The 23793-nt window shown below is 43.8% G+C and overlaps 1 pseudogene; it reads right to left on the bottom strand.

Annotated features, from left to right (window-relative positions):
- LOC142761767 (eukaryotic translation initiation factor 4E-1A-like) overlaps positions 1 to 11172 on the bottom strand; it is a 28250-nt pseudogene extending 17078 nt beyond the window's left edge.
- Between the last annotated feature and the right edge of the window lie 12621 nt (positions 11173 to 23793).

The following is a 23793-nucleotide window of genomic DNA, read 5'->3' as shown; positions in this document are numbered from 1 at the left end:
TTTTATTTCAGCTGCGCATATTTGCAGAAGCCAGTTCTAGAGCACACGGTGCTTGCATTTACGTACGAGTGAACTCGCAGCCCGAAACGTGCTTCACGCGACTCTGGATCATCAAGGGCCGACTTGCTTCTTTGAAAATGGTATCGCTTCCACGCCTGGAGCTCCTCGCATGCACCATCGTTGTACGGCTAATACGCTACGTGCAAAAGGTCCCTCTTTTTCCAACAGGCTGCTGTTGCCTTTTTGACGGACTCGCTTGTGGCATCAAACTGGATAAAAAGTTCAGTGACCAAGTTGAAATCATTCGTAGCACACCATGTCACCGAAATCCAGCAGCATACCAGTCCTTCCCAATGGTTTCACTGTAGCAGCAAAGAAAATCCCGCCGATGTCATCACTCGAGGACTATAACTTTTGGATCTTACCAAATCATCGAAGTGGTGGCATGGCCTAACCTGACTGTTTGGCAGAACATGGTCTTACGAAGGTATAGACGTAAGCGAATTCAGCGACAAAATACCGTTCGCCGAATCGCAGCAGCTAACGAATGATCGAGGATTTTCCGCAAAATTGCATCCGTTTGTTCATTCGCCAATAATGTTCGCCACGATGTCATGCCCCCTGGAAACCAACAGCTCTTTTGCAAGACTGTTAATAGTAACTGCATGGATCGAGCGCTTCAGCCACCATGCAAGATGCTTCCCATCAGCGTCTGGTCCTTTGACAGCAGAAGAATTATTTCAAGCTGAGCATTATTGGTTGCAGGTAATGCAAGAAGACTCGTTCCCAATCGAGGTCCAAGCGCTCCAGAAAGGTCTGCAATTACCTTCAACATCCCCTGTACTTCGTTTGTGCCCAAGTATGGATAAGGACGGCCTGCTCGCACCGGTGGGTGACTGCAAGCGCTGCACCCTGAACAGGACATTCGTCACCACATCTTATTACCAAGTGACTATAAGCTCACCAGATTGCTTGTTTTGGCAGCACATTTGCGTACCATCCACCATGGTTTTGAAGCAATCCTCACTGAGCTTCGAGAGTGTTTCTGGTTATTGAGAAGGCGTCAAAGTATGAAGAGGATCATTTTTCAATATATAGTGTGCCAACGCTGGAAAACTACAGTCAAGATAGCACCCATAGCTCAACTTACTCGCGAAAGAATTACGGAAACCAGCCCCTTCACGGTCGTTGGGCTTGATTACTGCGGGCCACTGTACGCCGAGTAAGAGCGGTTCAAGAAGGACTTACATACTTTTGTTTTCGTGCGCCGTCACACGCGCCCTTCACCTCGAGCTAACATCAGACATGACCACCGCCACAACTTTGCTCGCTTTTGGTCGTTTCGTCGCACGCCGTGGTGTACCCTCAATTGTGTACTCTGACAACGCCCAGACGTTTCGGTGTTAGACTAGATGGTTTGCATCTGCGCGAATGGCTCTTCGCAAGGACGCCGCGGAGATCAAAATAGAATGAAAGTTTATCGCAGAACGCGCTCTGGGGTGAGGTGAATGGTGGGAGCACTTCATTCGTACCACAAAAACTGCGCTCAAGTCACTCCGACGCAGTAGTCTCAACGTGGTAGGCCTCACAATGGTGCTGTGTGATGTTAAAGCTGTGATCAACAGCAGACCCCTCAACTGTCTTCGAAGTGAACCCAACGAGCTACAGCCCTTGACTCCATCGCATTTCTGGCTGTGTAAACACAGCACATCGTTGCAACAACAGTGCCCATCAGAGCCTCACGTATCCGTTGATCTGAAACGAAAGGCTTGTCATCGCCAGCGTCTAACAGTGGAACTTTGGAAGAGATGGAATCGAGCGTTCCTGCTATTGCAGCGCTCGGTACACAATCGCTCGACATGCCCAACAACAAAGGTCCGAGTTGGTGATGTAGTGCTCTTGAAGAAATACACGGCACCAGCGACGTCATAGAAAATTGGCAGAGTGCTTGAGCTATTGCCAAGGAAGATAATATTGTACGCGCTTGCTCGATTCCTCTCGCCAATGGTTCTTTTGTGAATAACTTCGTGGAAAGATTTACTTGCTCGAAGCCTCCGTTTCACCTTTGCCCGCCCCGGATGGTGTTGAAAAAATGAACCGGAACGGAGCTAGAACGCGCGAGAACGGAACTAGAACGCGCGACACTGGGAGGGAAGAAAAGATAGCCGAGGACACAGAGCTTGCGAATGGCGACAAAAGAGATAGTTCGCCATGACCGCAGAAAAAAGTCGCGTTTTTTTTTTTACGGTTTCGGAGCTAGTCGTTTCGTAACAACGTCAAACACCTTAGTAAAATGCTTTCTTCTGCTGTAGGAAGTATAGCTCGCTTAAAATTTCTTCTTCCAGTTAACATCAATGTTTTGGTTTGCAATGCTCTAGTGTTTTCGAATACACAATATTGCGACCTAGTTTTATGCATGTATACAAAGAAAAGTCCAGCAAAATTGCACTTGCTCCAAAAAAGAGCTGTGCACTTCATTGCCAATGTTCCACACTCATTTAACTACGAAAGACCTCTTCATAAATTTGAAATTCTACCTGTATTTTCATACAACTACCGCCTATTTTAACCTAATGGTCATACTTAAAACCCAATCAATCCATGAAACGTTCGATGGCTGAGTTGAATTATAAACAATCATTAAAACAAACTGTGCAACTCTAATCAAGAAATAAGACTATTTTGTTCGTCGCGCCACAAATTATTAACGTTGCACAGGATTTCTATCTTTGTTTTCTTATGCTCGTGTTGAAATTGCATTGAACACGTTACGAAAGAGCGTATACACATTCGTATGTGGACCTGTTGATATATACTTGTGTATCGAGTATAAAAATGCGAATCCATGAAATCCACATTTTCGTTCATAGGCACATATTTCTTGTTTGAATTTATAAATATGTATTGATGCCTACACACTTTTTGTTTTGTTAATGCAACTGTATTTTGTATCGCGCATTACATTGTTATTAGTATGTTGCACTTATTGTTTCTCGGCAATGTGCTGCTGTCATTTATAAAACGAGGTAGGACTACTGTAAAGCTGCAGTAGCTCTTAGTGTTGTCCCCTCTCTTTCGAGTGTGAAAATAAAACTGATTGATTGATTGATTGATTGATAGCGGTATTTTCAGGGTAGAAAACTTATATTTCCCGCAAAGCGTTGATAGCACCATTGGTGGCTAAAGCAACGAATTCTTTACTTAAGTTCCATCGTCTAACCGATAGGTATCCGCTGCAGTCAGTGAACCAATCGGCGAACAGCGTTGTTACTTTATCTGGTCGATAGCATCTGACAAACGTAGGGTGGGTGCCTAGAATATTTTAACTATATCGTCAAATCTATCGTCGAATGACGCTGCGCAAAAAAAAAGATGGGGAAGATGCACCACCTCTAGTCATTCAGGAAAGGCCGAATCGGACATGTCCACGAATTGTAGGACACGCTGAAAATAGCTGTCCTGGAACACGCGGGTTTAATTACGTCCACGAGAGTGCTATTTTGATGGTCGCTGAAGCCTAAAATAATGTAAAGTGTCTCTGCAGGTAAAAGAATTCCTGACCGTCTTGTTAAATGACGCCAAACAAGCGAGACGTTGCATGCATCTTTTTGCGACCGTCATCAATTTTGTTTGCTTGGTTCCAAGGAGCCACCAACTTCCGCCCACATTGATCACATGCAGCGATTGCTAACGCGCTTTCTAACAATGTTACCATAGCCCAAAAAGAACCAAAATTGCTCGTCCCGATGAACAGCAAAAAGCAATACATTATTTGGGATTTTTTTCAGGCTTGACCTTTTTTTCGGACTGTTAGATTTTTTAGACTATTTTGCGGTTTTCGGCAACTTCGAAAATGGGTCGGCGACTGAATATGCCTTTGCACATTACTTCAAGTGATTTTGTGAAATGTGCGTAATTTGCGCAACCCCCTTTCAGCGCTACAAAATCACAAAAAAAGCGTACACAAATTATAAAAGTAAATTTAGTAATTTTAAAGCAGTGCCATAAAATCAGCATGCACATTGGAATTTACACTGAAAATACAGTAACTTTTTTAGATGTTTTATACTGAATTATACAATTTATCGAATGCCAGTTCTTACAGAGTTCAATATAAGCAGGCTAGACTGCATTATATTCATACCCTATGAAGTAGAAGTGGGTACACTAGCAACATCAAACCTCTCTCTACTTTTTGTGAAGAGATAACTTACTATTTCGAGCCAGTTGTTGTCAGTGTCCACAGTCCTCTGGCTTTTTTGCAAGCTGAAAAGCCAACGGCCTTCGTTTTTTTTCCGGCTGTCTTCCCACATTGGCTTTATACCATAGTGTAATAGAAATATTAGTCTGTAAAAAAGAACTAGCCAGCCAACCATATAAGGTACACGTCCACCTGTCTCAGCAACCATTCACATATGCTTTGGCAGTAAGGGGGGGGGGGAGGGTGCAGCAGCCAAAATTGAACTTGGAGCATTTTTGGAGCAGCAAAATATTACTTTTGGAGCACTGAAATTTGAATTTGAAGCAGGTTACAGGAAAAATAAATGTTTAATCATGAAAGAGACAATTCGGAGCATAACGAAAAAGAAGACTTACATTTGGAAGGAATACATTTGCAAAACATTCAATCACCTAAATCAAGCAATATGAACATGTGTGCTGCTATTTCAAAAAAAAAAAGTAGTATTCTGAAAGCAAACAATGAAGTCCGCATCAGCATTCCCCGTGTCTGTCGAATCCTTTGAACAACTCTGCAAATTCATACATGGCTTTGTCAAGCTAGGGTCCTTTACCTTCGGGAGATTAGTAAATCCAAGGAGCAGGGGTGGCGACAAAAGAAAAAAACTGCCGAACAGGTGCGTCTGTTTTTCTTTTTTAGGGCAGATAAAACGTCATTCGCTGCTCTGCCCTAAATGGTTGCCAGCAACTTTTTTGGACGTCAGTGATAATTCGAGCACTCAATTATGTGGTGCATAGGCGCATCAATAACTGAACAAAATGTGCTGTGTCCCGTGACTGGCACCAATAGTCCCTTCCAAGTCATAATACACTTTTCTGCGAAGCAACTGTGTACAGCGGCGAAGGTCGCAAAGCAGCGTTCTGCATGATTTTGAACAAGGTCAGCCAATCGTCGAACCACTACACCGCCCAACCTCCCCCTCCTCCCTTGAATCCCACCTCAACCTTCTTTATTTTCTTTCTTTGTTTAGGGCACAACATCTTGGCTCGCTTACAAGGAACGTTCAACCAGATAAAGTAACAAAGCGCACGTGCGTTGGCCCGGCGATGGCGCCGGATCGCCGAGACGACCAAACTTCAAGCTTGAAAATTTCTCATGTGCCATTGGTATGGGAACCAACGTGGTGGCTGGCAATGACGGCATTGGCAGCACGTTGGCCTTGTCGCGCGCGAAACCACGGCATAGGTTCCTGGCACGCCATAACCACGTTTGCTGACTAGCAAATTCATATTTCCCGCGAAGCGTTCGTGGCTACAGCTCCCCTTTTTCATTTCGCATGAAGTTCCATCGTCCCACTCATAAGTAACCACTGTGGGCACCAGGCTCACTTCATCTTATCTCTATCCTGTCGATCGCATCTCACAAGTGTTCTCACTTAACGAGCGCATAAATTACACCGTGGCTTAATTTACTAATATGTCAGGTTTAACGTTCCAAACCACCATATGATTATGGGAGATGAAGTAGTGGAAGGCTCCGATAATTTCAACCACAAGGGGTTTTTCAACGTTCACCCAAAGCTGAGCACACGGGCCTACAGTGGTTTCACTTCCACCGAAAATTCAGCCACTGCAGATGGCGTTCGATCCTGCGACCTGCTGCTCAGCAGCCGAACACCTTAGCAACTAGACCACCACGGCGGGGCTTTACACTGTGGCTTTAGCTTAGAGTCTTCGCGCTTGCTTTGATTGGCGACGTAAAATACAGGGGGCCAATGTAGCCTCCATTCCTCTAAGATATTAGCGCACCGGAGATAATTTAAGGCTGGTCGGACATTTTCGCTCAGTGCGGCGTAATTTTGGCAAATCTCATCGGTTTGGGGCAGTTGTCTTCAACAGTGGGGAATTGTATCAAATAAGCGGAATTGGCGCAGTGGTTGCACCCCTGGGCATGCGGTAGAACGAGTTACAAGACAAATCCTTCCACTGAGCCTTCTGAGATCATGATGCATCATTCGAGCAATACTTCAGCATCGCAGGTAACCGAAATTTCCCAGGAGTTTTGGTTGGGTATTATGGTGCCTCGAAATAAACTGCATAACGTTTAATACTGCTACCTTAAAAAAAATTTGAATTCGATATCGAAGAAGCAGTTTCTCAGTGACATGTATTAACAGTGCGAGGTCACGGGAAAGCAGTAATTCACAACTTAAAACAGCAGATCCAATATATACTCATGGTACACGCAAATAATGAGTTAACAAGTAGTTACCCCGACAGTAACTTCAAATTTAGGCTGTATGTGGAAAGCACATGAGCAAACACAGTAGATTATAGTTGACTCATTCGGATAATGTCCATTGCAATGGGGCTAGCTTTCCGATGCTTAGAAACGACCACTTTAAAATCATATAAATTTTCTTATCAATGTTTCCTTGCTCCAGTGTGCGGCGAGGGTTAAAAGGACACTAAGAAACAAAAATCTGGTTCACATTGACGTACTCTAATTTCATAAGTTTTCCTATCGTAACTTCACTATAAGCGGAGAAATTCAAGGTTGAACTTTCATACCCGGTCGTGAACCGTCTCACGCAGCCCTTCGGGGCCAAAATGCTCTCCAGTTGGGCCTTCTGGGCGGCAAGAGCTTTGCAGCCAGCCCTAGCACATCGCACGCCCCAGTGATTTGTGGACCTCGCACCTAACCACACTAGCTCTATGATTGTGCACAAAGGTCCGAAACTAAGCACGTGAAGCGGAGGAGACCATTTGTGACCATAAACAAACGAAGCCCTGAACGGCTGCGATGTCTTAAGCTGAAACAAAACAATGTCACTGCGAGAGCTTGAAACTGAGGCACTGTCTTCAAAGACAAGGCTTGTTTGCCCATCACTCGCTTCAGGTGCAGTTGCAAGAAGGGGCGCGTTTCTCAAGGTGCAGTTGCACACCAATGCACGCGTCACACTACCACCATAGGAGAAACCAGCGACACTGGATGCACCCCTGTCAGATTTAACAAGAGAAGCAAAGCCAAAGCGGCTAGAAACTGGCTGAAAAGGCCCCCTTCAGATGTTATTCACATATAAACCTTCAGCAATGGGCAATCACCACTGCCTACACTCAGATTTTCAAGCCGACACTATAATTTATTATATGACACGCAAGGGGTCATGTAACTACAAAAACTAGAAACTGAGGCATCCCCATGAGTGACAGGGATTTCCCTCTTTTGGGTCAGCCAAGTACGCTTTCTCAACACATGCACGTAGGTTTGCACAAAGGTTAGTTAAATATCACTATGTTGCTCAAGAATCCTCCAGCATGGCCCCATATGCTATGTGGCTACCTCCTACCTACCTTCAAAAGGCACACAATATGGCAAACAACTTTTTATTTGCCAGGAGTTACAGAATATACCACAAGATTAGAAAACTATATTGCAACACAAGCAACTGGTGCAATTACATTGAAAAGTGAATAGTCACATCCAAGACGAAGTTTACTTGATACCTCCAAGTGGTTGAAGAGGGCCCAGAAGTCCTCCACAGTGTCAAAGCAGGCGACTTCAATTTGGTTATCTGCTCAGCTGCGTTTTTTGTCGTTCTTGTAGTACCACATGCTCCATCGATGTCGAAGCGGGTGCTTTATCGAATGAAGTAGGGGATGTGGATGAAGGGCCTTTTTATCAGGTCCAGGCTTGCCGGAATAAGTCTGCTGAAAAATCGGGTTAAACACAGGGTGTACAGTACTTAAATTCCCAAATTACACAGGATTCCAGCCATTGATATTGGTATTTTAATGGACACTACAGTGAAACAATGATCTTAGAGTGATTCGCTCGTAGAACTGCTGTAACCACTTTTGATTTCATGGTTCATCATATTAACATACTGCATGTAAACTCCACTGCTATATTGCGTGAGTAATCAGACTGCGTCAACCCTAGTATTTTGTTTTTAGTCTTTTCTGGCTCACGAAGTGTCATCTCAAAGCAAGAATGGTTGTTTCAATAAAATGGAAAGGTAATTTGCAAAAATAACACTGATATAACTTTTGTCTTCAGTGCCAGTTTAACCCTTTATTGACACGTGTCACGTATTCTATATACTGAAAAACGCCGACCAACCAAGCCACAAAACGTGTTTTGCCTTCGATGCCCATTTCCACGTACCCGTAAAATACGTACCTTTCAGCACGAGACATCTATGCTATCTCATGCAAGATATTCTGGGCTAAAACCGAATGTTCTCAAGCTCTCTACGGAGGGCAGAAGCACATGGCACAGCTCTCACTTCTTCGTTTCTCTCTCAATTGATTGACCAAAGGTGTATGTTTTTTTTGGTGTGCACACATTCAGGACGATGCACACATGTCACGCTCTGAAAAACGTTTATCTCACAATGATCGCTTTTGTGGTATGGCGGAAATTCATGGCATTCGGCAATTCAGGGAGGCAGGGGTGAATGCCGGTATGACGTGTTCGTATTTTGCCTATAATAGTGAACCCTAGTTTTAGCGAAGCCCTATTTTTACATGAATTGAGTGGACCGACGTCCACTCAATTCATGCAAAAATAGGCCTTCGGACGTGCTTGCCACTTGAAGATAATAGCAATAGCTGTCTGTATATCGTTACTAATCTTCATGCACATGCACACGTTTGCCATCAGCAAGCAGTGAGGATGAAAATGAAGATGGGGTACGTGAACTGGGTTCCTCTCTAGCACATGCAATGGGATGAAAAACAAACTGTCAAGAGCAGCAAAAAATTCCACACTGAGAAGCCACTCTTTCTTAATGACGCTATCTTAAGTCTCATGGAATATTTCAAAACTTTTTTTGTTAAACTGTCGATGGTTGAGCAGAGTTTTATTGTTGAGCAGAGCAATCTTTTTGCAAAGCAAAAAAAAAAATGAACTTAACAAGGAACTGACTCTACCTCATGATGGGCTAGATGAATATTTTGGCGCTGTCACATTAATGGCACATTTTCCACTCCAAAAAAGTATGTTACTTTAGGCGGAGAAGTCTAGAGTTCCCCCATGGTCACCGACACGATGTCATGTGATCACTGTTAAAAAAAGCAAACTAGTCGAATTCGCATTTTAGCAAGTGACAATCAACAATCAAAACCTCTTTTTAAGGTTTGGCTCTAAACACATCTGTGTATAGAGCCTCCTACTAACTTAAGTGCCTGTTATTTCTGAACTGCAACATACCTAGATGCATGCATTTAAGTTGCATTTTTGACAAATAATTTGCAGAATTAAGTAAACTGTGATATTTGTTGTTGAAAAGGGAAAAAAATTGTGGTTTCATGATTCAAGCATCAAACGGTTAATGTAAAAAACACTAGATATCCATACTACTTTAAAGCTTGCAAGGTTACAAATCTACTCTGTGCATTATGAAGGTTAGAAAAATGAAGGACTCCAGATAAATGCCACTACTTGAGCACAGACTTGTTCCAAAGCCTTTTTTCAAAAGGTACAGACACAAATGTTCACGGCCGAGATAGCCTGCGAAATCGATTCCAGTGAGCATTAGTATATCCTCTGCAAAATATTAACAGCGAATAAAGCTTTGAAGGGGTTTAAATTGATTTTGAAGTTCGCGTGAGCACTTAACTCCATGGTGCCATTGACACTTTAAAAGTGGAATCCTTTGGGAACCTCTTAGGTCTCTCTAGTCACCATACCGCATACAATAAAACAAGTTATGATGACGTCAATGGCACCATTTTTCTGTCGCTGGGTTTGTTCCCGCTACAGTGTTGTTCCCGCAGTCTCTACTTCTCAGCGATTGGTCACGAGTTTGTGGCTGTGGTGCACGCTTTGAAGGTTCTGTGTGTGGTTACACTGGAGTCCCGTTTCCTATTAAGAGATAATTCTTGATGCGGAGCGTGCGGAAATGTGTCAGATTTCTGTGCCCTAACATGGTCAAGAGCTGCACACACTATGTGGCAATAGTTGCAACCGTTGGCTTCTAAATTTTGGAGGTCTCTCACACCGAAACCCACCAATAATTAGGGGCTTGTAGTTATTTATCTGTCACATGCTGCAAACGATGTGTCGTGTTATGACTAAGAGCCCCAAAGAACTCATTGTAGCAGAAAAACGCTAGTCTAAAGTTTTTGCGTCAGTATGCCTTTAACCACACCGCAGGCTTGATCTTCCATTCGAGCTGCAAATATTTTTCATGGTATAACACAGCGCTTGGCTCTGACACATTCTGAGGTAAACTTGACACAAATATTTGGAGGTTAACGAATTTGACAAAAAATCAGCAAGACCTTCCCTAACTCTGAGGCACGACCTCTTAATTGCGCAGCAGCGCACACACCAAAAGAACGCGCCCCAACATCTGCAACGCGCGTTGTACGTTCATTCCGTTAATAAGTTTTATCGCGAAATGCACCGCGGACGACACCAAATTCTCATGGAGAAGCCACAACTACAGGGGCTAATTTCTCCGCCTAATTTGGCTGCAGTCTCTACAGATATTTATGTAGGGTTTAACGTCCCAAAACCACCATATGATTATGAGAGACGCCGCAGTGGAGGGCTCCGGAACTTTTGACCACCTGGGGTTCAATAACGTGCACCCAAATCTGAGCACACGGGCCTACAACATTTCCGCCTCCATCGGAAATGCAGCAGCCGCAGCCGGAATTCGAACCCGCGACCTGCAGGTCAGTCGCCGAGTACCTTAGCCACTAGATCACCGCGGCGGGGCATCTCGACAGAACCACCACAAAGTGTGGGAAGTGTGGAAAGAGACGCCAAACAGAACCTTTGGTGCAGGCTTGTGTGCATCAGACTTTGAGGAGGAAATGTCGCTGACTTAGAAGTGACTATAGCTACTGTGGCACTGACTGGTTTCATAAGAGTATCATTGGTCATGAGTCATGACACTCCGTAGCACAAGCTTTGTAGAGATCGCAAGCAACGTATAGTTTGGATACGTGCAGCTCAGCCATCATGCGAAACCTGGACATCTTTACAAATTGACCTCACTCGATAGCTGAGAACACAGTTTGATGTTTTACTTTGTTGCATTCGGCAAAAATGTTACATTCAGCCAATGGATAGTATGCAGGCAAACCAGTCTCGCTTTCGAATATTTCATGCACTCCATTGTGACAAAGTCAACCAATTTTGAATAATTGCACCTGTAAACGGCTTGCAGTAGCATGGACGTATGAGTAGCTGTCGTATGCACAGAGCTATAAAACTGCTGATTAACTCACACAGGCAGTGCCTCTCGCACGAAGAAACTGCACAGCGATCGCCACGCAGACTCCATAGCTACACACAAAATGACGAAGTACGATGGCACAATTCAGGTTTAATAACAGCCTTTCTGCCTCACCAAAGCTGATGAAACAATGCATTTCACATCCTACATATTAGCCACTTCTACCATTGGTGACTGGTAGAAGGACCACGACATTATTTCATACTGTACTGCGATGTCACTGTGCGCCCTTCAAAGTAGTGTGGCCGGCCAGCTGTCAAATAAGAGCGTCACGACATCACGGCTTTGAACTCGCATGGGCCGAGTGGCCTGGTACACGTTTGCAAAAACGTAGAAAATAAGACCACCCACTGAAAATTTCAATAAGTCACAACTTCTACTTGGTTTAAATGTACACTGAGATTCAATTTCCAGCATTTTTGCGGACTTTTTGTATTTTGATACAGTATTAGGGAGATAAACAGCACAGTGTGGAGCTTCCGAATAGTAAGAAAATATACACCTGCACGTACGCACACTATTAGGCTGCGCTTCAGCAACACGTAGCTTGATGTGCAAATGCCCGCAGTCGGAATGTGTTTTGTCCCGCTGGTCTCTGCCTAGCTTCCCCAAGGCACGCTCTTTGCTTTCTGAGCTTCCGCCGCAGCTTTATTTGTAAGTGACTCGAAGCAGTCGGCAGCGTAGAAACACTTTTGCTGCATGTGGAAGCTGTACTACTGTGATAGCCGTCGCACGCTAACACAAAGCGAAAGGTACAGAGCATAACTGCGTCAAAGGAGACCCACGATGGCAGCAAGGTCAGTGTTTTTGACAGTCATGGACACTTTACCCACAGCCTCTGGAGACCATTCATTATATGAGTCCTTGCGAAAATGTTCTCTATCGGCGCTACTGAATGTCATGCCACATTACTTTCTTTGACAGCTCAAAGAAAGCGTCACCCCACTGCCCTGCCTAACTCCTCCAACAAAAAGCACAGTGCCAGCAACCCAGGTGACGCCACGCGGCTTTCTTTCGATCCTGGCACACGGTGAAAAGTCTGCAACGTTGTTTGGTCTCGCCGTAGTCATAAGCGGAAACTCGTTTTCGCTCATACATCTATGCGTCTTCTCAGCACGAAAAAGTATGGTCTGCAGCAAAACTGGAGGCCCTGTAAAGCTTTGCTGCCTGCGTTCCTCCATGGCTGCCTGAGACGTGCACCTCATCACCGTGTCGTCCGTCATGTTGACCCACTGTCATGACATCTATAATCGCTGTAATGATGAAAGTGCGTTTGTGGTGCACCGAGTGCTTGGCGTCACGGGCCGAGAGGTCGTACGTTCGATTCCCGGCAGTGGATTTTTTTCTTGTTTTTTTTTCTCGTTCGTTAATGTCAATCGTATCACCTCATATCCGAGACAAAAGTTTGTTACTTGAGCCCTGGTAGACCCCAACACGAAACACTTTCGTTTAGAAAAAATGCGGGCGGTGACATCACCCTGAAATTTACACATTACTGTGACGACTGGGACACGATTCTCAGTGAGTCCACATAGTGGCCAACACTTCAGCGGAGCACATTGAATTAGTTTAAAACATGGTGAGTCGCGACATCATGGTGCTCTTGGCCACATTGATGCAACAAGACCCGCCAACATAATCCTAGGGTACAAAGAAATAAAGTGAACGAAAGGTACTGTAACGTGACTTTTAACAGTAACAGAAGAAAAGCCTGAACTTGCATATGAACATGTTCAGATGTTTCAAAATTATGCAGAAATTGTTTCGCTTTAATGTACCTACAATGTCCAAAAATCGATGCGTCAAGGAAGGTTTTGGAAGCTTTAATATAAGGTTGAATATCGATGAAGCAGTCCAATGCACATGACATCTTAGCTTACTAGGCCTGTAGCTTTGGCTGGTACAGCAAACTTACGGTTTACAATTGCAACAGCATCAATGCGGTTATGCAAAACAGTTTTTCAAAACAATCTCTTTATTAATAACCTGAATAATTTGTTAAAAGAAGGAAGTCCACACTAACCCTCATTGCATCTACAAAACCTGCACGGTATCACGCTAAACACTGAGGCAGTTTCTCCGCATTGCGGGTACTGCAGAGCTTTACAAAAGGCTCAGCCCATACATAGTACTAAGGCAGTACGCAAGCCAGAAAGCTTTCCACGATGCATGTTTAGTTGCCATAACAACCAGCCAGACGGCTGTGTACAAATTCTTATGAAACATGCATTTTGCGAATATTGCCACCTTACCCAAAAAGCTCTCTCGCTTAATGGTTGGTCGCTCAGCCACGCTAACAGACTGCAAAGCACAGATTCTTAATTCATGTACATGCTACAAAGCATAGAACTATGTTTGACGAGCAGCCATGATTGGAAACGCCCGTGGGCAGCACTGGCTTCAGCTAGAAACACGCAAATTACGCATAATTTTAAAAGAGGCGACTGTCGTGGGGCGAGACTTGGACACGTCAAGAAGCATCATGTGACGGCAAAGCGCGTCCACAAAGCGCTCTCGGTCACGCTCGTGATGCGACATTTTCTCGGGTCATGCCGCCGCGCGCGGGCACTCACTTGGCCGTATACTACGGTTTGTTGAACACAAAAAAAGAGGGTGCCTCAACGTTCCACAGGAGTGTCGGAAGCGTATATTACTTACCTAAAAGCTCATATCACCGAAACGGGGCAACGCAATCAATGAGGAAACACTACCTCACAGTGCTTAAGCCTATACATGAAATCCGCTGCAGTGACGAAACGAATCTGGGAGCCCTGCCGACAGCCGCGAATGTCAAACAAAAGCAAAATGGTCGAAAATATGAACCTGTATCCTCCGGTAACGTCTGTGAGATTCACAAGCACGAAACGTGGTAAATATAGGATTGACATACCTTCTAAAGGTCGTCCTCCGCCGCAATGGTTGTTGGAAATTATCCGACGGGGTCCCCTATTCCGAGTGTTGTTGTTGTTGTTGTTCTCCTATTGTTAGTGGCGCATACCCACTGTGCAGGATTGGCCAAGAATCGAGTTGTTTCAAAATTTACTGTTCAGATTTGGAATGATGGAGGCATAACAGAAAGATTACCGATAGCCTAGGAAAGTGTGGTGCTTAATGTTATGCCTACAAATATTTACATAAACAAATTTATTCTTAGATTAGAGCAATAATTTGATTTTATACGTATATAACTATGTGGACTTGTTAGGATAATGAAACTGGTTAATTAGTCAACCTATTAGTTTCATCAATATAGTCCCAGACGGCCGCGCATACTGTCGCATTAGAGAAACCAAAAATGGAAGCTCAAAAAGACAAAATGACAGGCAGAGATAAGTCCATACCAATAACACGTAAAGGTATTTCTAATAGGGTTTTCCTCGAGCGAATTAGCACGAGAGTGGCATGCGCCGCATGCAGTGACGTTCGGTGGCCTACTATTGCCTACTAATGCTACTATCAGAGTTTCTCACATTGGTCTTGAGACGACTATGTGGCACGCGGTGGCGACACCAAGGAGTATTTCGAAACAACTGCTAAGTCCATATACGTGGTCGACGCAGTGGCTGGCATAGTGACAAAACGGACATAAGCGGCTTTTCACGATAAATGTGTGCCACAACATCTACTTAAGAAAAACTGACAGTATTAGGGCGAAGCTCCTTAAGCTTTGGGTAGTGCGTCTGCGATGTATGAAGCAGTAGCATTGGTAGTAGCCGCATCAGTAGGCAGCTACCTGTGGTTTAGCCCTTGAAATGTGTGCTGTATGGTGGTAGTTCTATACGATGAATATATCTCAGATGGCGGTACATGAATTGTTCACGAGATGGACGAATGGACAGGCGCACTGACGGACAAACGGAAGCAAGAATAGAGACAATTAGATCGCAATTATAGAGACAGTCTTGGCTGGTTTTTGCCGTCGTCGCCTCCGTCATTCACGTATACCATTATATGTATTTATACTGCTACGTACGACTGGCATAGTGATCCACACGATGAAGACGAGGACGAAGTGGACAGACTGGCGCGAGCATCAGAGCGATGTTCACTATGCCATAGGGGAATTGATCAGTCAGATTAAAATAATATTTTGTTAAATCATTCAACCTTTTAAGCATTTCAGTACTAACATTTAGTAATTGAATTTTTTTGTATAGCCTATCCCTAGTTTATACGAAAAGTATTGAAAAAAAACCCTTAAAAAAATTCACCTAAGACTTGGCCCATGCCCTCCCTGCAGTTGGTAAGAACCATGAGAAGAATAAGAAGAAGAAGAAGAAGAAGAAGAAGAAGAAGAAGAAGAAGAAAAAGAAGAAGAAGAAGAAGAAGAAGAAGAAGAAGAAGAAGAAGAAGAAGAAGAAGAAGAAGAAGAAGAAGAAGAAGAAGAAGAAGAAGAAGAAGAAAATTTGTGTGTGGCTTGCGCATAGTGTCAATCAGATAATGAAGAAAAGCTATTTATACGAGTGTGATGGAAAATATTAATATATGGACAGACTATCAGCGCCTAAGATATTACTGGAAACCTCAGTGGAGTGAGTCTGGAATGTTAGAGGTTATTTAACCCAATTTAGTCGTCGTGTTTCCCCATTGGCTTTTTATTCACACACAGCTGGTCTCGCGATATCTCCCCTGTGCCCATTCTGCGAAGAAACGGAGACAAAGGAGCTTTACTTTATATCAGGTAGCAACTATTAATAATTAGGAAAAAACTTCTAGTTGTTCCATTTTCCAGAGTTGGTTAAAATTTAACTGCAAATAATGTTCTCAGTTTCGGCGCCTCATGTTGGGCACATTGCCACAGAAACGTATTTGATGCTATATGCACTTTTATTCAAGAACCTAAGCACATGCCAATATAGCACCTGTTTGAATACATTCTTCACGACTACTTGTGATATGATTGATAATGCGTATGCAAGTCGTACATTTATTTGATTTTGAACGGGGTGAGATGAACTCAAATGTCTGGTGTACTCAAATTTCAGACTTCTATTGTAGTAATAGGTTTAATTTTCTCTCATTGATTCATCTCCATTTTATATTTAGTAAGGTAAAATTTTTCATTTCAATTTTTATTTTTTTATTATTGTTTTTAAGAACAGGCTTTCAATCAGTGTCTCACATATAGGCTACCACAAGATTTCATGGCCAGTCCCCCAGAGTGGGTATGTGCCCGGTTCTTCCTTTGAGGCTACCGTGCTGGGTTTTAGCCATAGGAGCGTTTGAAAAGCCATTGGCGATTTCCTTTGGGAGACGGAAAAAATAGAATGCCCAATTCACCATTAAAAATTATCAAATTCAAGCTTATCCAACAAAAAATAAACATTTAGAAATTACGAACATTTATTTTTAAATAGCAAGGCAACATTCGTTTCATTGTCGATCCCCCATGGTAGGTTAGGCCAGGACAAAAGGGACAAACAAACAAGTAAACAGTATTTTACAGGCAACCAACAAACTAACAAGCTGGTGCTTCTCGCTTAACCGGCAGTTAATATATGTGTGCCTACTCTACCGAGTCGGTTTTCTTCTCGTAACATATTTGGTGGAGTTGTGCGATCCCCGTCCTCGCCTTCGAAGTCCGAAGCGGACGCTCGCTTGCGGCTTTTAACAAGACCACTGAAGACTCGCCTACATTTTCTCCGGTTGCCCTGCCTCCTGCACTGCCTGCCAATCTGGCCGCAACAACTTCCGTGACGCTTCCCGCCCTCAAAGATCCTGACGTGTTCTCGGTACTATCTAGTTCACTGTATTCTCGGGCCGCGACGGTTCCGTCGTCGACCAATCGCTTCGCCTCTACGAACGCGCCAGCGTCATTTAGAAGTTGGATACCACACTTATGCTCGCGAACACCATAGGCATATCAGCCGGAGGTAGGGGCAAGGGGGGCGTGAGCCCTTGCTAACAAAAGTTGGGTGGGGGGCTGAGCTTTCCGCTTTCGACAATGTTCACTGTCGTTTGCAGTTTGAGGAAACCAAATAGTAAGGCAAATTTTTTGTCACACACCAATCACTCAATTATGTTAAGATAGAATGAAAATGTAGATAGCCTATGTTAACACATAGAGAAATTTTGCCAAAATTTCTCCATTGACTATTTTTCTTGTAGGCTCTTTGCGGTGCGGAATACCAATAAGACGCTTTCGCGTCTTGTACTGTATTATTGCAGAAGAGGCAAGCGCGGAACAGAGGCCCTTTATTAGTACATCTCTTGTTCATGCTTTTTATTCTGCTCTTACTTGTTGATGCTCTTACAGATGGGAACGAGCAAACTTTTTAAACACAAGTCCAAGCATTTGCCCCTTCCGGAAAATGGTTTTTTTTAATATTTATCATCACCACTACTGTGTCGAAGCTGTTGCGAGCCCATCAGTATGACAAATCGTATTTGATGTTTACGTTTTTCTGTACTGAAATGCCAAAGATTGTTTTCGCTTTAGAGTCTGATAAGCCTGATCAGCCTTGCTTATGGTAACTTGGAACATAGCGACAGCTTTCAAAGTGGCCACGAATAAAGCAGTGGACTCGAGCTCAGTAGGAAACTCAGCTTTTAGGCTTGCCCCACAGCTTGACCCACCGGATCAGGAAGAAGGCGAAAGACCGTGTTTTCTGGCACTATACAGGCTTAGTAAAGAGTCGGGCTGATTAGTTTTCAGTCAACTTGGATAGTTTTTTACAGCGCGAAATACATCTCGGACAGCAAAGAAACACATACGTGCAGCGCTGTTTATTTCCTTCTATTCCTCTTTTTCTCAGGAAATATGAGCTCACAGAGATGTATACGCACACAAACAACAAAACGCTGTTATGCTGCAAGTGGAAATATTTTATTATACTCAAAATCTATCTCACCAGCTGCTATAAGTAGCCGCTGCTTATACGATTGGCAGCTAGCTTACTTCAATTACATTTGGAAGGAGATTTCAAAATTATGCCTAAAGCTTGCAAATTTACATTGTATCTACCTATCCTTTTTACAATATATTCATCATATACATGCTCTTGCATTACTTTTTCTTCTTTTTTTTCTACTGCTATTCTTCATATCTATTTTTGCAATCTAAATGAACACTACTTTCTTGGCGGTCGCTTTAATCACCACATGGTCTAACCTATTCACAGTGCGCACGCTTGTACTTATATGTACTCTGGGTGTTTTTTATTTACATAATCATCATCCCTGCTTCATCATATACACCATCATCGCCACTGTTGGTCATCTACATCGTCTGTGTGCAAGCACCGCCCGTTTGTTTAGCGAGGTCTTCTCTCGAATAAACGCTGTCGTAACCAAGATGTCATACGTGGTGGAGGTGCATTTTTGGTCCTCCCTCCTCCCGCAGCCCGCTCTCTCCCTTGTGGCTCATTTAGGCCGCCGTTTGTGCCCACTGTCAACACCATCTAAATGCCACTGTCTGGCAGCATGTCGCAGAACGAGTACTCCACAGCCTACGTCATATGTCGCGTGGTATGTGCCGCGAAGAGGCACGGGCACGTCAGAACCGACACGCACAAGCTGGCTCCCCGGACAAAACTTGTTTCAAGACCTTGGTTCAGAGTTGGCGTCGCAATAAAAGGTGTGATGGGCCAAAGCCAACAACTCCTGTAGTATCCTGATAGCTGAGCAGGGCCAGATGAGGGTCACTCTACTTGCAGAACCAGTCCTAACTGTACGAACCATATCCTCTGCCTCTCCGTTCGATTAAGCGTACTATAGACTACTGGTCGCATGCTTGAAGCCATACAATGGTGTAAATGATGCAAATTCCTGCGTCGAGAATGGTGGGTCGTTGTCTGACCAGACCGCTAGCGGGATTTCGTGTCTGGCAAAGATGTTTTTGAGAGCATTGATGACTGCCTGGGCTGACATGCGTCTCAGGTTAACCACCTCAGGAAAGCTAGAGTAATAGTACACCACTAGGATGAACGTCTGATTATTGAGGTGGAATAAGTTCATTCCAAAAAATTATCAGGCACGTCCAGGTAGGGCCGTGGAGACCAGGGGCTCAGCAAGGTTCACGCGGTTGGAGGCATACTGTTCGCAATTCACGGCGAGAGAGGCGATGTCTGCAGAGATGCCCGTCCACCAAACAGATTTCTGAACAAGGGCTTTGGTCCTGCTGATGCCCTGGTGACCTTCGTTCAACACAGTCAAGACCGCCGGCCGAAGGGTTGGCTATACAGTGGACTTTAAACAAAACGTCATCGCAGACTGAATGCTAAAAGTGGCAAACGCACTCTGAAAGCGGAAACGCCATCGCAGACTGAAAGTGGCAAACGACGGATGGTACTTAATGCATGCAGCTGTCTGATGTCAAGAGTTCTTTAATTTTCTTGAATGCAGCCTTTTTGCTCGTGCTGCTACACGCAACTTGCGGACTTGCTCAATAAGACTCTGATTGGTGCTGTGATGTCCGAGATGTGTGGTATAAATCTGGCGAAGTAATTCACCATTCGCAGCAGTCTTCTAATGGCGGCGACGTGAGTCGGAGCTTCCATCGCTTTGACCGTTTCTATGTTGTTTGTATTTGGCTTGAAGGCCTCTGCTGAGACAACTCCGAGAAAGGAGACCTCGGATAATCCAAAACGACATTTGTCCAGGTTCAGTGCGAGGCCTGCTTTTCAAGGCAGGACAGCCCCTGGCTCAGTCTAGTGTCGTGCTCTTGGTGGGTGTGTCCGAAACCAAAGTGTTATCTATTATATCGGCGACCATATCTTGGCCCATATCTTAGAAGGGCACGGTATCAGGTTTCAGCCAGATGATGTACTTGTCTTTCAGAGTGCCCAGTCCTTTGAAGAACTTGGCGTGCAGCGTTGCCTCCAGGGTCTTGAGTTTAAACTTCACTACTTGCAGGCATTGCAGCGTACGAAGTCCAAGAAGAGGTACAGTGAGAGACTGTATGACGTAGAGGCACTGGCAACTAACTACTTTTTCATACCACCGAAGTCGTGCCAAATACGAACCTAGCACGCGCAGTGGCTGTCCTCCCGGGCCGGTGAGCAAGCTGTCGACTTGGTCGAGGTTGATGAGCAGCATAGGGAAGTTGCTGGGTGCGGCAGGTGGTGTTGACAGTGGGCACAAGCGGCGGTCTGAACGAAGCCCCAGGGGGTAGAGCGGGATGCGGGAGGTGAGAGGACCGAAAATCCATCTCGCCCACGTGTGCAACCTTGGTTACGCCAGCGTTTATTTGAGAGAAGACCTCGCAAAACGAACGGTGGAGCTGGCACACAGACGATGTCAATGACCCTTAGTGGCGATGATGGTGATTATGATGAAGCAGGGATGATTACGATGTAAATAAGAAACGCCCAAGTTCATATAAATACATGCGTGCGCACTGTGAAAAGGTTGTCCCATGTGTGAATAGTGAATAATGTGACCGCCAAAAAAGTAGTGTTCATTAAGATTGCAAAAAATCGATATAAAGAATAGCCGTAGTAAAAACAGAAAAAGAAGAAAAGAGAAAGAAAGATCATGTATGTGATGAATATATTGTAAATAGGATTGATAGATACAATGTAAATTTGCAAGCTTTAGGCATAAATTTGAAATCTCCTTCCAAGTGTAATTGATGTAAGCTAGCTGCCAATCACATAAGCAGCGGCTACTTATAACAGCTGGCGAGGTGCAGTTTGAGTGTAATAAAATATTTCCACTTGCAGCATAACAGTGTTTTGTTGTTTGTGTGCGTATACATCTCTGTGAGCTCATATTTCCTGAGAAAAGGAGGAATAGAAGGAAATAAGCAGCGCTGCACGTATGCGTTTCTTTGCTGTCCGAGATGTATTTCGCGCTGTTAAAAAACGATCCAAGTTGACTGAAAATCAATCAGCCCGACTCTTGGATAAGCCTGTATAGTGCCAAAAACCGCGGTCTTTCACCTTGTTCCTGATCCGGTGGGTCAAACTGTGGGGCAAGCCTAAAAGCTGAGTTTACTACATAGCTCGAGTCCACTGCTTTATTCGTGGCCAATTTTCAAGCTACCACTATGCTCCAAGTTACCTTAAGCAAGGCTGATCAGGTTTATCAGACTCTAAAGCGGAAACAATCTTTGGCGTTTCAGTACAGAAAAACGTAATCATCAAAAACGATTCGTCATACTCATCGGCTCACAACAGCTTCGACAGAGTAGCGCTGATGATAAATATTAAAAAAACTGTTTTCCGGAAGGAGCAAATGATTTGACCGGTGTTTAAAAAGTTTGCTCGTTCCCATTCGTAACTGCAACAAAAAGCCAGAGAAGAATAAGAAGCATGAACAAGTGACGTACTAATATAGGGCCTATGTTCAGCGCTTGCTTGTTTTGCAATAATACAGCACAAAACGCGAAAGCATCGCATTGGCAATCCGCACCGCAAAGAGCCTACAATAAAGTTAATCACAGAGGAAATGTTGGAAAATTTAACTATGTCTTAAGAAAGCCTCGTAACATTGTCATTTTACCTTATCATAGTTGAGTGATTACTGTGTGACAAAAGAATTGCCTTACAAGTTTTTTTTCCTCAAAGTGCAACCGACAGTGAACCTTGTCGAAAGCGGAAGGCTCAGCCCCCCCCCCCCCAACTTTTGTCAGCAGGGGCTCACGCCCCCCTTGTCCCCCCCCTCTGGCTGATATGCCTATGGTGTTCACGAGCATATGTTCGGCATCCCACTTGTAAGCGACGCTGGTGCGTTTGTAGAGGCGACGCCATTGGTCGACGTCGGAACTGTCGCGGACCGAGAATACAGTGAACTATAGATAGTACCGAGAACACGTAAGGATATTTGAGGGCGGGAAGCGTCACGGAAGTTGCTGCGGCCGTATCTCAGGCACGGTAGGAGGCAGCGCGACAGTAAAAAATGTAGGCAAGTCTTGAGTGGTCAAGTTAAAAGCCGCGAGCGAACGTCCGCTTCTGGCGAGGATGGAGATCGCACAACTCCACCAAATATGCTACGAGAATGAAAACGACTCGGTAGAGTACGCACAGATATATTTGCAGCCGGTTAAGCGAGGAGCACTAACTTGTTAGTTTTTTTGTTGCCTGTAAATTACTGTTGGCTTGTTTGATTGTCCCTTTTATTGTTGCGCAGCCCACCATGGTAATCGACCATCAAACAAACGTTGCCTTGCTATTTAAAAGGAAATGTTCATAATTTAGAAATGTTAAGTTTTTATTGAATATGCTTGATTTTGATGATTTTTTAAGGATGAATTCAGCATTCTATTCTTCTCGTCTCCCGATGGAAACCGCAAATGGCTTCGCAATCGCTCCTGTGGCTAAAACCCAGCACGGTAGCCCCAAAGGAAGAACCGGGCACATACCCACACTGGGAGACTGGCAATGAAATCTTTTAGTAGCCTATATGTGATACCGTTATTGAGAGCCTGTTCTTAAAAACAAAAATAATAAAATATAATAAAAATAATATACTAAAAATAAAATAGACATGAATTATGAGAAAAAAGGAGAGCTATTACCATATTAGAAATCTGAATTTTGAACTAGACTAAACAGTTGAGTGCATCTCTTCCGGTCAAAATCAAATGTTTGTGTGACTTGCATTCACATTATCAATCATATCACAAGTAGTCGGGAAGAATGTATTTAAGTAGGCGTTACATTAACATCCGCTTAGATTCTTGAATAAATTGCAAAGAGCATCAAACATGTTTCTGTGGAAATGTCTCAAGAAAGAGGCGCCGAAACGGAGAACATTATCTGCAGTTAAATTGAAGCCTACCGTGGAAAACGCAACAACTAGAATTCATTGCCCAACTAATAAATAGTTCCAATCTGATATAAAGTAATGCTCTTTTGTTTCTCTTTTTTTCGAAGAATTGGCACAGGGGAAATATCGCCAGACCAGCTCTGTGCAAATAAATGTTAAATGGGAATACACTACGTCAAAATTTGGTTGAAGTAACTTCTTTGTAGACTGACTCTGCTGAGGTTTCCAGCAATATCTCAGGATATTGTCCATCTGTCTTCTTCTTCTTCTTCTTCTTCTTCTTCTTCTTCTTCTTCTTCTTCTTCTTCTTCTTCTTCTTCTTCTTCTTCTTCTTCTTCTTCTTCTTCTTCTTCTTCTTCTTCTTCTTCTTCTTCTTCTTCTTCTTCTTCTTCTTCTTCTTCTTCTTCTTCTTCTTCTCATGGTTCTTACCAACTGCAGGGAGGGCATGGGCCACGTCTTAGGCGAATTTTTTGAAGTGTTTTCTTTCAATACTTCTCGTATAAACTAGGGATAGGCTATACAAAAAAACTCAATTACTAAATGTTAGTACTTAAATGTTTAAAAGGTTGAATGATTTAACAAAATATCATTTTAATCTGACTGATCAATTCTTCTATGGCATAGTGAACATCGCTGTGATGCTCGCGCCAGT

The sequence above is a fragment of the Rhipicephalus microplus genome, chromosome X, assembly GCF_043290135.1.
Source record: "Rhipicephalus microplus isolate Deutch F79 chromosome X, USDA_Rmic, whole genome shotgun sequence".
Classification (NCBI taxonomy): Eukaryota; Metazoa; Arthropoda; class Arachnida; order Ixodida; family Ixodidae; genus Rhipicephalus; species Rhipicephalus microplus.
This window is presented reverse-complemented; position numbering and strand designations above follow the sequence as displayed.